The sequence below is a fragment of the Asterias amurensis genome, chromosome 22, assembly GCF_032118995.1.
Source record: "Asterias amurensis chromosome 22, ASM3211899v1".
Classification (NCBI taxonomy): domain Eukaryota; kingdom Metazoa; phylum Echinodermata; class Asteroidea; order Forcipulatida; family Asteriidae; genus Asterias; species Asterias amurensis.
This window is the reverse complement of record NC_092669.1, coordinates 3,718,724-3,737,123: the sequence shown is the minus strand read 5'-3', so window position 1 is coordinate 3,737,123 and position 18,400 is coordinate 3,718,724. Positions and strand designations below refer to the sequence as shown.

The following is an 18,400-nucleotide window of genomic DNA, read 5'->3' as shown; positions in this document are numbered from 1 at the left end:
GAGACTTGTTGTGTCAAACCATACTCATTCCATCTGAGATCATCGAATAAACTTCCGTATTGAACATTCCTAGATCCCATTCTTCACTAGGTGATATAAGCTTTGTCACATGTGCACCAAAGCTACACAATGATCTTCCCTATCAACGACACACACTTGACTCCTTATACTGATCTTCAGAAGCCAGCTTAAAACTCATCTTTTAATCTGCGTCGTTTCCACTTGTAATCCTGTAAATTATGTTGTCATAAATGTGTCCTTCGCTTTGCTAAGCGCATATGGGATATGCAATTAGAATGTTTGGTATGCAAATGCACGATGATTAATTGATTGATGTATATCCTAAGGCAAACGTGCATGGCGAAACGCTTGCAAGGAAAAATCTAAAACTATATGACCAACTGCAAGGATTCATCATTTAAAATGTAAATTATAATCCGTATGTTGATAGGTAAAGAGGAAAAATATATTTAAAGGCATTGTTCACCTTTTGTTTGTACAACTATTGGTAATTGTCAAAGATTAGTCTTCACAGTCGGTGTATCTCAACATATGCATAAAATAACAAACCTGTGAAAACTTGAGCTCAATCGGTCGTCGAAGTTGCAAGATAATAATGAAAGAAAAAACACCCTTGTCACACGAAGTTGAATGCGTTTAGATGGTTGATTTCGAGACCTCAAGTTCTTAATCTGAGGTCTCGAAATCAAATTCGTGGAAAATTACTTCTTTTTCAAAAACTATGACACTTCAGAGGGAGCCGTTTCTCACAATGTTTTATACCATCAACCTCTCCCCATTACTCGTCACCAAGAAATGTTTTATGCTAACAATTATTTTGAGTAATTACCAATAGTGTCCACTGCCTTTAAAAGCGTTGTAGGCCTACAATCTAAAGCTGCTGTAATTAAGTCTTACAAGTGAGTCATTACTTTTCAGAGTCATAGCATACCCTTTAAAGTCCATCTTGAAGTTGCGCAGTGCAAAAATAATACACTTATTTGTTGATGATTTACAATCAACGTTTTCCAATCTTTTATGGTGGCATACGGTTTTCATGCTTACGCAGAGAAAATACACGAATGTCAATAATAGAGGGTTTTAATACCTTTTGTAGATCAAGTTTGTGGCCATGACATAAATCCCTACTCACTGTGAATGAAGATGTCTGTAACATAAATTACCTGTAGAAATTTCAGCTTATAAAATAAAATCACAGGGCAATAGTTTTCAGTTGAGACGCGTAATAACGTTGTACATGCTTAATTTATTTCGTCATTATCTTCAAACTGTGTTATTTTAATGTAAATCTGTGGACATGTTGTGTTGTGTCGTAAAAAAGTACCAAAGCTTTTAACAGGAAACAACAGTGCAAACTAATTGTGATCTTGTCTCCTTGCAGGCACGCTTGCACCCCCGCCTAACAAACAGCTTTGCGTTAAGCCATGTGATATGGGTCTAGTGTTGACTAAGTCACTCTTATAGCTACTTTGATCTAAGACTCTGGATGGTTAAATCCAGAAATGCGGAATCACATATACAAGTGATGCATTCAACTATCGAGATACAGTTAACACTCAATTGAACTTAATCTGCAATGTCAGTGGGTTGTGTTAAAGGAATGTGGGTGTATCTTTGTAATATTTTGTGAACGCAGAGAATCGTGTATAGATTAATTTTGTTTAGTTTTAATTGTAATATTGCCATGAGCACCTTGGTGGATATGTGCGCTTTATAAAACTTTGTCATCATCATTATTATTACGATTATATTCAAAGGAAATTAGGACTCGAAACTTTGCTTGGTGGGAATATAATATAGACAAATTTGCGATAACACCATGCAATGATAATCTATAAGTTGGGGTGGTTCTAAAAAGAACCGCTGGTTTCAACTCGACGTTTCGATCAGTATGCTCTGATTGTCTCCCTTTTTTAAAAGATGATCAGAGCATACTGAGCGAAACGTTGAGTTGGACCATCCCGACTCATTTAGAGATTGTCATTACAATGTGTTCCGCAATCCATTCTATATCTTCAAAGAAAGTGAAATCAGTTTAACATAAATTACTTATTCTCTCGTTTTCGATATAGTTATGCACAAGACTAAGCACAGCCTTTAGACATGATTTGGTAATTGTCAAAAGACCAGTATTCTTCATTGGTGTGCACAAAATAACCAAAGCCAAACACATGCTTTACCATGGCCGTATATATCCGAATAGGTGGCTATACGGCTGTGGCTATACGATCGTACCCGCAGGGGTGTTGCTAATGGCGTCCTTTATTTCACTACATGGTGATGCGGCGATCCAGCGGGAGCCGTAGCCGTTAATTCGGATACGGCCCATCAGTCTGGTTTAGGGCCAAGGTTTATGTATTGATTAATTTGTTAATTTTTCCCGTAACAAGATTGGTGAGGTTATTGATATGCTGTTGCGATGAAGTCAAGAAATGTGGGAAGACCCCCCCCCCTTCCCCAAAGAAAGATACATGCACCAATTTTTAACAATAGTATTGATACAGCACGGACAGTTATATTGCGCAGTGACCTATTAATATATTCTGTTGCGCATTACAGGAAAGAAGACAAAACGCGAGAAAACAAAAGAATAAATACACAAACAGAAAAGATTTAATGAAATTGTTGAAGTAAACAAAATTAAAGGGCTTTTAACTTTGGTTTAAATACATAAAGATAAGAAGACTGTCTAGTACAACTGTCTAGTTTTGGAGCAGTGTAAACAAAATGCCCGATCACCTTTAGAGTCCCTGGTCATGGAACCTGTTATCCTCAAGCGAGACAATTAACAATTATCGGTGCGTCTTTCGGATTGGACGTAATGCGCTTGTTAAAAAGCGAAAAAGGGGTTTGACCCGTGGTCTGATTGGCTGCATAATGTCCTACCGAACCGTGTAAACCATTAGTGGGTGCTATTTAAAGGAATTTCCATGCAGGAAAAGACTGAATATTGAAGCGCCTTGAGCGTCACTGAGTGACGGATACGATACAAGCGCTAATATAAGAAGATTATTATAATACCTACAACGTTCAACACTCATCTTCACGGAGGCAACAAACTCGATTGCCTCCATGTTCCCTGGTCATTGCCTCGTTGCCCTTTGAAATATTCCAGTATAAATCTACAGTTTTCTCATACTAGGGTGCCCATTACCATAGGAGAATATGCCTTGGTGCCCTTGCCCTTCCAAAAACGAAGCATGCATGCCTGATGCAATGACAATCAGCCATCAGAGCAGCCCACTACACCTATCTAATCTTTTCTTCACCGGATATACATGTACTTATCGATTTGGCGGCGGCAAACCACCCCGGGAATAACGGCGAATGAAATTGAATCAGGGCGCTCAACCCCGAGAACGGCAGTCGCTACTTCAAGTTTATTAAAAGATGTTTCAAAGGCGAACTGACAAGCTATCCCCTGGGTAGACCCTTTTGCTGTTAGGAGGCTGGCCAGGACAAAAGACACGTGAATCTCGGCTTCCGACCTGAAAACAGTACCTTTAATGTTCGCCATTCTTCGAGCAACTACGCCCTGGGAAAGCTTTCAGATTATGGATGGCAACATGTCCTATCGCTGTGACTATCGTGCGAGACTGACTATAGTTGGTTGGGACTGCTATGCATGGACAAGCTGGCATTATGACTGATTGAAGCTGTTTAAAAAGGCACATGTAGACAACATATGTTATACTGCATCACTATGGCAACTGTAAGAATGTTAGTTAATTATTAAAACAAGGGTTGTAAAACTGGGTCCAGCAGAAAAAGACAAAAATCATTATTCTTATAGTGTTTTGTTATCATACGTTTACAATTTCATATGGCCATTCACACACAAACGTGGGCTCACTTGGTTGCAAGGGGCAGTCTCCTTCAACAGCTGATACCTCATCAGTAACTATGGGGAAGTAATTAACGCTCGCACATAAATTTCAAGAAAAATGTGTAATATGAAGTCCATCTAATACTCGATGGGACGTAACCTACGTGGTAAGGAATTAACCTATAGACACTCAATACTTAAAGACACTTGACACGTTTGGTAATAATTGTCAAATACCAGTATTCTCACTTGGTGTATCCCAACATATGTATACAAAAACAAACCTGTGAAAATGTTAGCCTATTTGGTCATCGAAGTTGCAAGAAAATAATGAATGAAAAACACCCTCGTTGCGTTACTTTGTGTGCTTACTTCTGATGAAAAGTTTAAGTCAGACTTCAGCTGAAGTATTTTTATTATTTGAATGAGAAATTACCTACTTCTAAAACATGTATTTACTCCAAAGGGAGCTGTTTCTCACAATGTTTGACACTATCAACGGCTCTCCATTGCTCGTTAAGAAGCAAGTTTTTATGCAAACACGTAGTTTGAGTAATGACCAATAGTGTCTTGCGCATTTCAATGATTTGGGTCTTATGGTAACACAAAACACAATGTCCACAGATTTACATTAAACTTACACCGTTTGAAAATAATGATAGTATAAAGTGTACCTTAAAGGAACACGTTGCCTTGGATCGGTCGAGTTGGTCTTTGAAAAGCGTTTTGTGACCGTTTGTTATAGAATGCAAATGGTTAGAAAGATGATGTAAATGTAGAATACAATGATCTACACAAATATGCCTCGAAATTGCGTGGTTTTCTTTTTACCTCGTCCAATAACACGGTCGGCCATTTATGGGGGTCAAAATTTTGACCCCCATAAATGGCCGACCGTGATAGTTCGCGACGTAAAAAGAAAACCGTGCAATTTTGAGTGATACTTGTGTGGATCACTATATTCTACTTTTAAAACATCTTTCTAACCATATACATTTCATAACAAACGGTTTCAAACGCTTTTTATAGACCAACTCGTCCGATCCAAGGCAACGTGTTCCTTTAAAATATTAGTTGCTGAGGTGCTGCAGTTTTTGAGAAATTACTAAAACAATGTCATGAAAAAAGTTGCTTACATGCTAAAATAATTTTCGTCGCATGATCACTGAGACCAAAACTATGTTCACATTGTTTTACTCAATTCTCAAAAACTACAGCACCTCAGCAAGTACACTCTTTGGAGATGCTTTCCACCACCATTATCTTCAAACCGTGTAAGTTTAATGTAAATCTGTGGACATTGTGTTTTTTTGTCCCACAAAAAGTACCCAGCCCCTTTAACGTCGGGACCTCGATAACTTGATCAATCATGCAAATCAGTTCATACGAATCATTAGTTCTCCAATCTACTCTGCTTCCTAACCGACTCAAGCTCTCAAGTAACGCGAAAAGCAGAGCTGTATTTCATGAAAGGTTTAAAGTTGTTCGCGGCGTTGCATTTTTTTTGTTTTGTCTTGTGTTGTTTGTTCTGTTAGTTGTTTCTTTTATCTTTTTTTTTGGTGTGGGGGTGCAATTTAATTACATTTTCATTGTTATTCCTTAAATAATTTCATACTTCGGTACGTGTTTTTATATTTTTTATTAATTGCTTTATTATGTATTTGGAAGGGGGTGTTTGTTTGTTTAAAAAATATTGACCTGACGTTTCGAAACTCGAATAACAATATAACATGATTAAATAAACAAAACCACAAAGCACCGAAAGCCTATGTGATCTCTCGACAGAGAAGTTAGACACTGGTTTCAAAATACACCTAATGAACAACTCACTTCCATAATTTCAACTTTTGACCCGTATATATCTCATTATGTACCATCCCTTTAAAGACACTGGACACTATTGGTAATTGTCACAGACCAGTCTTCTCACTTGATGTATCTCAACATGTACATAACATAACAAACCTGTGAAAATTTGAGCTCAATCCGTCGTCGAAGTTGCAAGATAATAATAAAAGAAAACAAAAAACCTTGTTACACGAAGCTGTGTGCTTTCAGATGCTAGATTTCGAGACCTGAAAATCTAATTCTGAGGTCTCGAAATCAAACGTTTGTACAATTACCGCTTTCTCAAAAACTACGTTACTTCAGAGGGAGCCGTATCTCACAATGTTTTATACTATCAACAGCTCCCCATTACTCGTTACCAAGTAAGGTTTTATGCTAATGATTGTTTTAAGTAATTACCAACAGTGTCCACTGCCTTTAAACACTGATTTAATACTACCCATATTGAAAATATCATTGTAACCGTATATGCACATCCACGATTTCAACTTTTGACCCTTAACTAATACATCATTATGTACCATTCCTTTAAAGTCTACAATTCATATCAGAAACATGAAACCGGAATAAGCTTCTCCGACGTGTCGCCACAAACAGGCCAAGCAGCCAAATGTAACCTAGCATGATCCAAAAACCAGATGAATGCACTGAAGTGTAAAAATATCCACATTTCCCCCCCACCCTAACTTGCGATGTCTACAGTTTGAGTAATAAGTGAAAGGCAAAGATATGCAGGACCCGTGTCTCGATACACATGCATGTCGAAATACGACGATATCATGAGCAAACTAAAGCATTAGTTGACCTTGATTTTGTCGGCCAGTATCCACCCCCCCCCCTATCATGGATATCATATCTATAAAGTAGCTAAACTAGATATCAATAAGTGACACCAAAGATATGCAAGACCCGTGTCTCGATACAAATGCATGAAATGCGAGGATATCATGGGCAAACTAAAGCATTAGTTGACCTTGATTTTGTCGGCCAGTATCCACCCCCTACATGGATATCATATCTATAAAGTAGCTAAACTAGATATCAATAAGTGACACTAAAGATATGCAAGACCCGTGTCTCGATACACATGCATGTCGAAATACGACGATATCATGAGCAAACTAAAGCATTAGTTGACCTTGATTTTGTCGGCCAGTATCCACCCCCCCCCCCTACATGGATATCATATCTATAAAGTAGCTAAACTAGATATCAATAAGTGACACCAAAGATATGCAAGACCCGTGTCTCGATACACATGCATGTCGAAATACGACGATATCATGAGCAAACTAAAGCATTAGTTGACCTTGATTTTGTCGGCCAGTATCCACCCCCCTACATGGATATCATATCTATAAAGTAGCTAAACTAGATATCAATAAGTGACACCAAAGATATGCAAGACCCGTGTCTCGATACAAATGCATGAAATGCGAGGATATCATGGGCAAACTAAAAAGCGTGGGCTTACCTTGATTTTGTTAGGCAATGTCCACACACCTCTATTAACACTTCCTTACAGAGAAGCTAGGCTTGACGTCAATGAGTGTACACCAACGATATGCATGAACCTTATCTCGGTACAGATGCATGAAATACGGGGATATCATGAGCAAACCAAGCCATGGGTTGACCTTGATTTTGTTGGACAATGTCCTACCCCCCCCCCCCCAATACATCAGGGATATTATAAAATTATATTAGAGTAACTAAGCTAGATATCAATTAAAAAACAAAGGGCATGGAAGACCCGTGTCTCGGTACAATAGCATGAACTACAAGGACATGACGAGCAAACTAAAGCATGGGTTTACCTAGCTTTTGTTGAGTATCATCCACCCCCCCCCCCCACACCCTCCCCTTACTCACGGATACCATGTAGCTAGCTACATATCAATAAGTGTAAACTAAGGACATGCGAGACCCGTGTCTCGGTACAAAAGCATGAACAACGATGATGAGCAAACTAAAGCAAGGGTTTACGTTGATTGTGTTTGGCAATAACCCCCCCCCCCCTAAACACTTTATACGCACAGAGTAGCTAGACATCATGACATCAATAAGTGTACACAAACGATATGCAAGACCCATGTCTCGGTACAAATGCATGAAATACGAGGATATCATGAGCAAACTAAAAGCAAAGGTTTAGCTTAAATTTTGTTGGGCAATGTCCACCCCCTCCCCCCCCCCATACTTCATGGGTATCATATTAATAATTTATAAAGTAGCTATTGCTAGATAACAGTAGTGTACACCAACGATATGCAAGACCCGTGTCTTGGTACAAATGCATGAAATACGAGGATATCATGAGCAAACTAAAGCAAAGGTTTAGCTTAAATTTTGTTGGGCAATGTCCACCCCCCCCCCCCCCATACTTCATGAGTATCATATTAATAATTTATAAAGTAGCTATTGCTAGATAACAGTAGTGTACACCAACGATATGCAAGACCCGTGTCTCGGTAAAAATGCATGAAATACGAGGATATCATGAGCAAACTAAAAGCAAAGGTTTAGCTTAAATTTTGTTGGGCAATGTCCACCCCCCCCCCCCATACTTCATGGGTATCATATTAATAATTTATAAAGTAGCTATTGCTAGATAACAGTAGTGTACACCAACGATATGCAAGACCCGTGTCTTGGTACAAATGCATGAAATACGAGGATATCATGAGCAAACTAAAGCAAAGGTTTAGCTTAAATTTTGTTGGGCAATGTCCACCCCCCCCCCCATACTTCGTGGGTATCATATTAAAGGAACACGTTGCCTTGGATCGGTCGAGTTGGTCTTTGAAAAGCGTTTGTAACCGTTTTTTATAAAATGCATATGGGTAGAAAGATGTTGTAAAAGTAGAATACAATGATCCACACAAACATGCCTCGAAATTGCGTGGTTTTCCTTTTACCTCGTCGACTAACACGTCGGCCATTTATGGGGGTCAAAATTTTGACCCCCATAAATGGCCGACCATGTTAGTTCGCACAGTAGAAGGAAAACCACGCAATTTCGAGGCAAACTTGTGTGGATCATTGTATTCTACTTTTAAAACATCTTTCCAACCATATGCATTTTATAAAAAACGGTTACAAACACTTTTGTTTTGACCAACTCGTCCGATCCAAGGCAACGTGTTCCTTTAATAATTTATAAAGTAGCTATTGCTAGATAACAGTAGTGTACACCAACGATATGCAAGACCCGTGTCTTGGTACAAATGCATGAAATACGAGGATATCATGAGCAAACTAAAGCAAAGGTTTAGCTTAAATTTTGTTGGGCAATGTCCACCCCCCCCCCCATACTTCATGAGTATCATATTAATAATTTATAAAGTAGCTATTGCTAGATAACAGTAGTGTACACCAACGATATGCAAGACCCGTGTCTTGGTACAAATGCATGAAATACGTGGATATCATGAGCAAACTAAAGCATGAGTTTATCTTTATTCTGTGGGGCAATGTACACCCCAATAATTCACGGATATCAAATATATAGAGCAGCTAATATAGATATCAGTAGTGTAAACCAAAGACGTGCAAGACCCGTGTCTCGGTACAAATGCATGAACTACGCCAATATTACGAGCAAATTTTTTGTTGAGCAATATCCACATCCCCTCTAAACACTTTATGGTTATTATGAACAAAGCAGCTATAAACAAGCCTATTATGCTTGACATTAATAAGTGCACACAGATGATATGCCAGACAAATGTCTGAGTATACGAATGTATGAAATACGGTAATACGAGCAAACTAAATCATGGGAACCTTGATTTGCTGGGCAATACCCACATTTCCACCTACAATCAATAAGTGCACACAAACGATATGCAAACAAGACCAATATCTCGGTATACAATGCATTAAATACGGTAATTATGAGCAAACTGAAGGATGGGTTTACCTTAATTTGTTGGGCAGTGTTCATTCACGTCGTGTGCGAGTCTATCATGCGGTCCACAGAGAGTCGTAGCTGAGTTCCTCCAGCTAAAATATGATCAGAGAGATACAAATACTTGATTACACTTCCGTACTAATAGCTCCATACGTCACTACGTTAAAGACACTGGACACTATCGGTAATTGTCAAAGACCAGTCTTCTCACTTGGTGTATCTCACCACATACATAACATAACAAACCTGTGAAAATTTCAGCTCAATTGGTCGTCGAAGTTGCGAGATAATAATGAAAGAAAAAACATCCTTGTCACACGAAGTTGTGTGCTTTCAGATGCTTGACTTCGAGAGCTCAAAATCTAGTTATAATGTATTGAAATCAAATTCGTTGAAAAATTACTTGTTTCTCGAAAATACGTTACTTCAGAGGAAGCCGTTTCTCACAATGTTTGATACTATCAACACCTCTCCATTACTCGTTACCAAGTAAGTTTTTATGCTAATCATTATTTCAAGTAATTACCAGTAGTGTCCATCCAGTGCCTTTAAAAGGAGGGTCGACAGACTGCATTATTGCAAGTCAAAGGGTTGGGGTACACGATGTTCACAGATTTTATCTGTATACAAAGGTTGAGACTGCAGGTAGGTTTATTATTTCAATATTGTGTGATTGGTTTAAGGAACACGTTGCCTGAGATCGGACGAGTTGGTCTATAAAAAAGCGTCTGTAACCCTTTTTTATAAAATGCATATGGTTGGAAAGATATTTTAAAAGTCCACACAAGTTTGCCTCGAAATTGCGTGGTTTTCCTACTACTGTGTGAACTATTAACACGGTCGGCCATTTATGGGAGTGAAAAATTTGACTCCCATAAATGGCCGACCGTGTTAGTCGACGAGGTAAAACGAAAAGCACGCGACTTCGAGGCATATTTGTGTAGATCATTGTATTCTACTTTTACACAGCTTTCTAACCATATCGATTTTTATAACAAACAGAAAGCTTTTCAAAGACCAACTCGACCGATCCAAGGCAACGTGTTCCTTAAGGAATGAACGCTGCATGCCCTTGGACGACAAGTCACGCGGCTGCAGTTTCTGCGTATACACACTTGTTTGTGTACTGTCTGTCTTTTTCTCATTGCACATTTTCTGTTAACTAACAAATTACATTAACTCCGAACGCGAGTTCTTGAGTTTTATCCGTGACAATCTCCAGCTCGTTGACAAGTTTATTGAACGACATCACATCAAATTTAGCCATGCGTAAAACATGAATGTTATAAACATCGATGTGCACGTATACACCACAGAGCAATGTCCTACACTTTCATGGAATATCCAAAGTTAAAGGCACAGGACACTATTGGTAATAACCCGAAATAATTGTTAGCGTAAAATTTACTAAGTAGCGGGTAATGCAGAGCTGTTGATACATTGTGAGAAACGGCTCCCTCTGAAGTAACGTAGGTTTTTTTTTAAGTGATAATTTTCCCCCCAAAAATACAACAAAAATACTTCAGCTGAAGCCTTCTATTATGCATATGAAAGCACACAAAGTAAAACAACAAGAATGTTATGTTGGGAAAAACCAAGTTCAAGTTTATTTATTTCTCCACAGTATCAATATATGTCTATGATATATACGTGTAGCACATATTACTACAATCTACAAGAAAAATGTAGATATTCAAGCTAAATAGATACTGCAGAGGATCCCTTTGCGAAGCAGAGGATCCTTTTGCGAAGCAGAGGATCCTTTTGCGAAGCAGAGCTTTACGTTGACATTTTTTACTAAACGTGTCTAGTGTCTTTAAGTGACACTTGACAAACAACCCAAAACAACACGCACGCCGCTGCGTGTCATAGCAGTGGGGAATCCAAAACATTAATAAGTATTTTACTCTCTATCAACATCCGAGACTAGTCCACGGTCTTTATCCGCAATGACAAAGACATGTACTTGTTTTTCAGAACTAGTAATTTATTAGGATACATTCACTTCATTGGATAAACAATCACTTCATTGGATAAACGCGCAGTGACGTAAGCAATCTGAATCTGTGTTTTGATTGGTCCGATGTGACTTTCGGCAGCTGCATTTGCGGTCGTCTGCATATTGATCTAGGTGAAGGGTGAAGATGGACGAGAATTGACTCAGGCAAAAAGCATAACACTGTTGGGTTCCTGGAAGTTGTACACAGAAGGCACTGACTCCAGTCATTCACAGCTGGAGTCATTCAATACATAAATTCACTTTGTTAAACCCTCTACTGCTTGCCGTCTACCGTAAATCACATTAATGCTGTATATTTCATCTGCCTCCTGGTAAACACACCTCAATTTGGGCACGATGCTAAAATCACGTAGACACAAAAGAATTATGACTTGTCTTAACTCGAGTTAGAAGAAGCCTTGTAAGATTTATAAGTATCTCCTAGCAAGGGCTCTTCATGAAATCGACTTGGGTTACTTATATTGGTAATTAGGGGTGTGGTTGTTGAGTGCATGGAGGAAACCAATAGCTGCCGAGAGGCTCTTCCAGACGTCTGGGCACTGCCCGATACAATAAACGGATAGATGGAACGGTTCAACTTTATCATAGGGTTGATTATGTGTGGGATGTGTTTGATCTCATGCTCAGACATGTGCGAATTAGGCACGCTAGGTATGGTAAATAATTATTCTTCCATGCCCTTAAACAACAAAATCTTCCCAGCCATTAAAAACAGCAACCCTGTGAACAGAAAGCCCCTCCCTCCTTTAGATAAGTGGGACGATCCAGTTTAGGAAATCCAGGACTGTCAACTCGCTACGGTCTTTGGAACTTTGAAAGACAATAACATTCAAAACGTAGGACTCCTATTTGAGGACCAGTGGCTCGTTACTTGGGTAAAAAAAGGGACATGAACAGACATCGTACCGTAAGTTGCTCATTCCAATGTAAACACAATTGTCATGTTGTGTCTTCTTGAAACAAGTGTTTAAGAGCGCGTTACCAAGCTCCAATGTGTTTTGGTCAGCAGGTTGTTGGTTCGAGTCCCGTTCGTGCCACTTGAGTTCTTAAGCAAAATGCTTACACTGTTGTTGCCATTAATAATAGTAATGGTAATTTCATAACGATTTAGTGCATAAGCCTACTATAATAGTTGTATCATTGTTTGATACGGAATAGTAGTCTATTAAATTGCTGATGATATATTCTGCTGATGAACATATACTGTGTTACTAAATGGTAAACACACGTCATATTGGGCCCGTTATTGAAATCACGTCGACACCCTCAGGCGCCCTCTGTCGTTACGGTCCGTTCTACCGGACTATTTCATTACACTTCTTGACCATCGGGAGTGGAGACCTTTGGGCATTAATATTACACCAGTGCCATGAATGTCTTGTGGTGGGGGAATTTTTCTGAGACTCTTATCCTTGTTATTATAGTCAACAATCGTGGCCCTTCGTCAAGACTGGCTTGTGAGCTCAGCTGCGTGTGTTTTGCAGCAATATTTGACTCATCAAAGACACAATGCCAGTATTTTCTCCAATTTGGAGTGGACATTTACCTGTTCCACATTGATTTGACTGATTACAAAATTTCAGTTTTAAAAGGGTATCAAATATTTCTTACACTTTGAAGGTAATAATTTCTTCACCGTTCAAAAGCAATTTCACTGCTTCAAAATGTTCAGTCAAAATATGGAACTTAAATTTAATTTGATGAATTCATTACCTGAGAGGTAAATAAATAGACATTTCTAAAAGAACAACATTAAATAATTTACAGTGTACGAGTACTTAACGCGAAATGCCCCTTAAAAACATACTTGTTTATAACGACGGTAAGTATTATATTAAATCATCTTTAGCAATCTTCGTAGAGAATTCCCCAAAGCACTAAACTTGTTTCCGTCACTGATTGGGCAACACGATAGTCCTACCCTAATATTCCTCTAGGCTTATTCAACATCCAATCGCCATCATTCTTGTTTTCATATTATTTTCCGGTCCGTACATCAGGGACATGTAGATTACGTCGTTCTGAGGTTACTGACCCCTAAATTTCTAGGGTAGTCAATATTTTCATTTGTACAATAATTTAATTTACAATAATTCCGATAAGAGGCTGGGACCATGTCAACCATACCAGGACAGTCTGGGAAGTTACATCGGTAAATAATCCTCGCCTAGCTTTAAGTCGTAGCCTCCGGACGGGTAAGGCGTCGGTTACCTTTGGGGAAAACACGGTGTTTCCAATCCAACTATTATAATCTGGAGAGGGGAAAAGGGCCCGAGGACAGACTAATTTCGTCTGCATCGTATCTTCAGTGGGAATTGACCATTCTTAAAGGCAGTGCAGGACACTATTGGTAATTACTCAAAATAGTTATTAGCATAAAACCTCACTTGGTAACGAATAATCGGGAGAGGTTGACAGTATAGAATATTGTGAGAAATGGCTCCCTGTGAAGTGACATAGTTTTCGAGAAAGAAGTAATTTTCCACGAATTTGATTTCGAGACCTCAAGTTTAGAATTTGAGGTCTCGAAATCAAGCATCTGAAAGCACACAACTTCGTGTGGCCAGGGTGTTTTTTCTTACATTATTATCTCGCAACTCTGAAGACCAGGTTTGTTATTTTATGCATTTGTTGAGATACACCAAGTGAGAAGACTTGTCTTTAACAGTTACCAATAGTATCCAGTGTCTTTAAAGGGACACGTTGCCTTGGATCGGCCATCTTGTGGAGTCAAAAAATTTACTCCACAAATTTGGCGCGTTGTGTTAGTTTACGAAGAAAACCGTGCTATTACGAGGCATATTGTGTGGATCATTTCATTCTACTTTTTTATTCCAATTTCCTAACCATTATTCCCTGCATAACAAACGGTTTCAAGCGCCTGTCATTGAACAACTTGCCCGATCCAAGGCAACGTGTCCATGGAAGAGTGGGCCGCACGTACATTTGTTGACTCTTCGAATTTCAGCCTCAAAAATCAGATTTAGAAAGACATTTCGTTTTTGTTTTTTTTCATCGCTCTTTTAAAAATAGGTCAACTCTTCGTATGTGAGCACTTTTAAGGCTATTGCTTCGATTGCATCTGAGTACTTAGCTTTGAATTTGTTTTAAAGATGGAAACTTGCATCAAAGATCAATAATACTTATTAGGTCTGGTTTTATCCCATATACACCGATGGGTGTTAGCACTGTTTACTCCGAGCTATGTGAAGCAATTAACATAGGCATTATTTACTCGGCTCGGATTCGAACCCACATGCTTTGCAATTGTAGAACATGTGTCTCAACAACTAGACTTTGGTTGATTTTAAAGTATTACTAGCAGTATTTCGAATCAGGCTCCACCCCCGGGCAAGTAATTAACAAAAATTGTACTTGTCGCATACTGCGTCGGTTGGACTGTCTTGAAAATGTTGACGCAAATTCGGGTTGTTGTGTACTGTATTAAACACTGTCAATCCCTGCCTTGAGTAGGAGACTATGTTTCCCTTTTGGAAATAATCCTTCCATCTGGATCATGTGCACATCAAAAGCGTTAAAGGAACGTTACAGAATTTGTAAGAAATAAAAATCGTGAAGATCACAGATTAACAAAGAGCTTACACGGTCTCATGATGATGATAGTAGTTGAAATATTTCTGTCTGAAATTTCATATTTTGATGAGAAATAAATAATCTAACTTCGCGTTTGGAGTTAAACGCTCAGTAAGCGTTTATTATTTTTTTGTTTTGGCATCGATGCAATGCAAAAATTGTTTTTTTTACTATTATCTCGTGACCCAGATGACCAACAGATCTCAAACTTCTACAGGTGTGTCAGTTTATATATATGGTGGATTACATAAAGTGCTTACACTGCAAGCAATATTTTTGCAAGCAAAACTAATTCTGAAATGTTCCTTTAAGTCTCATCTCATGACAGAAATTGGCAGCATGGCAGAACATAAAACAAACTCGCTGCGGTGTAAAAAAAAAAAAAAAAAACACCCGGGGTCAATGTGATTTCTACTACAGGAGTTTTCAGACTGAATTAATTATTAACATCAAAAAGCATACAACGCATGCATGACTTACCTGTTTTATTAATGTCAATAATAATCCTACGCGTCGATGAGCACCAATGACGCGAGTCGGAATGAGAGCCAACTAAGTATTTATTTTGAGTGGTTTCATCCAATTTTTGAGTCAAAAGGAGCATTTAGCTGAATGAGCTCATTTGCACAACTAGACCGTGGCATCGATGTAATCTATAAAAAGCAGTCAATTCTGTATAATGCATCAGCGAGTATTTAATGGCAATTAAAATATTCATTATAAATTCAAACTTCGTAGAGTGACGAAGGAATATAGATAATTATTAGTTCGCAAATATTTTGAGATGGAAAATGACAAATTAATGTGTCATTATGGACAATATTTCGGATAACCGTGTAGATTAAAAACCGTTGTATTCAGCTTATTAATTTACATACAATATTGAGAGGAAAAATGAAAACAATATTTTGGATTCGCGGTTGAGTGTTGTCCACCATATGTTTATTTCCACACAAAATTTCTCAAGGGACATGCCTTATTTTGAGTAAAAAATTACCACTTCCTCAATAACAACATACAACGGAGGGAGCCGTTTCTCACAATGTTTTATCATGGAGCAATAAACTAGTTTATTGCTCCATGGTTTTATACATGATATTCAATCAATTATGCAATCAATTATTTTGAGTAATTATCAATACTGTCCAGGCAGTTGACACTATTGGTAATTAGCATAAAACCAATAGTAACGAGCGATGGGGAGCTATTGATCGTAAAAAACATTGTGAGAAACGGCTCCCTCTGTCGTTACGTTGTTATTGAGGAAGAGGTAATTTTCACGAATTTGATTTCGAGACCTCAGAATAAGATTTTGAGGTCTCGAAATCAAGCATCTGAAAGCACACAACTTCGTGTGACAAGAGTGTTTTTTTCTTACATTATTATCTCGCACTTTCGACGACCAGTTGAGCTCAAATGTTTACAGGTTTGTTATGTTATGTATATGTTGAGATACACCAAGTGAGAAGACTGGTCTTTGACAATTACCAATAGTGTCCACTGTCTTTAAATACACACACATTATTGAAATGGGAAATGAGTCATTACAAGTGTCCACTGTTTTTAAATACACACATGTTATTGACATGGGAAATGACAATGGAAAATATTTCGAAATTCGAGGTTGAAAGTAGTGCACTACATAATAACAATTTAAAAAAAGGTTACCAAGGCGGGGACAAAATCTAATTTTGGTACCAAGTAAATTTTCAAGCACACAATTAATCCGAGTAACCACCAATACTGTCCAGTATCTTTAACACCACATGTGTACAGTTAACACCGCATGACGTATAATTTGGTTCTCTGTCAGAATTATGAGGCTTATAACGAGCAGGGTCGATGAAGATTAACTGGTAAATCATACAGAGACGAAGCTATTAGTCTAATCCACCTCAAAATAGCCACCTTGCATGTAAGGTCATCAACAGTTTCCACAATTATGGGGAAGTGTTAATGATATTTGAAGCCAGTGCTGCACTAAAAGTACGAACACCTTAGATATATATTTGCTGAAAGGGTAAATGGTGCTGGGTACTTTTCAAAACAATGCTCAACGATTTACATTAAACTTACACAGTTTGAAGATATCTATGGTAGAAAGCTTCCCTTCAAATACTACTTGCTGAGGTGGTGTAGTTTTTGAGAACAAAACAATGTCACAAAAATAATTGGTGCGACTATGTGTCGAAGTTGCGGCTGGTGGTTGCTTCTACAGACGAGTCGCGACACCGTGATTCAACTACTCAGTCAATCATGCCGCAACGACCACTTTACAAAAATAGTTGCGACTTCCTGCTTGGACCAATTGTGTCGTTCGCGACTATTCACAACAACATAATTTACTAACGAAACACAATCAGACACCGGCAACACAATCCTTCAATTTTTTTCGCATGAACTTTACTACACTGCGCCCGCTGCAAACAATAGACATTATGCACATGACGTCATTTCAGTAGGGCGCCCTCACCTAGAGGTCAAAAGGAGGTTGTTCATTGGCCAATACTGTGCGCCGCGCGTACAAATCTGTGCGTCTCGATTGTTACGTCACCGTTTTTCCTCTAAGATGGCGGCTGGATGACGTCAATGCATCAGGTCTATATGCAGCAATGCATATTGAGAAAGAAAAATTAGTCGCAACTAATGTGGAGGTCACGACGATAATTATTTAAAGCGCGTATATTATTTACTTAGTCACACACACACACAGGTTTAATTGACGGAAAAAAAAACCTAAAACAAAAAGTTTTTTGTGTCAGTGGAGATTGGACGCACTCTAATATATTTATGCAAATGAGCGGACATAATGCATTGACTGCGAATTCAATGACATGATTTATGTATCATACATCCATCCCTGTATCAAATTTAACTGTGTAAAGAACAAAACCTACGGCCCTTAGACAAGAGAGCAAAAACGTTCGTTTTGCATTTTAATAGATGCTCGGAGTAATTTAAAACTGTTTCCTGCATCGACTTGCTCATTGCCCGAAGAAAGAAATCCATCTATGCCTATGACAACTAAGTGGTTTGTTAAGGAGACCGGCTCAGAAGTAAAAGTCATCATGTTTCAAAGACTGAAAACACATTGTTTTATTATTGTCAGTTGAAATCAGTCGCCAAAGGCAAACAAGTATCGACAGGCGGCCATTTGACTGTGTAGGACACAGAGCTC

At 38.4% G+C, this 18,400-nt stretch overlaps 1 protein-coding gene across 5 annotated transcripts in view; it reads right to left on the bottom strand.

Annotated features, from left to right (window-relative positions):
* LOC139953497 (soluble guanylate cyclase 88E-like) overlaps positions 1 to 18,400 on the bottom strand; it is a 142,069-nt gene that overhangs the window by 82,883 nt on the left and 40,786 nt on the right. For 4 of the 5 annotated variants that reach the window (XM_071952917.1, XM_071952920.1, XM_071952919.1 and 1 more), the window contains exon 2: positions 9,618 to 9,700. The gene's annotated coding sequence lies outside the window, so the exon portion shown is untranslated. Of the gene's footprint in view, positions 1 to 9,617; positions 9,701 to 17,298; positions 17,400 to 18,400 lie in introns of those variants that run through there. The other variant, XM_071952918.1, reaches the window with a different exon arrangement.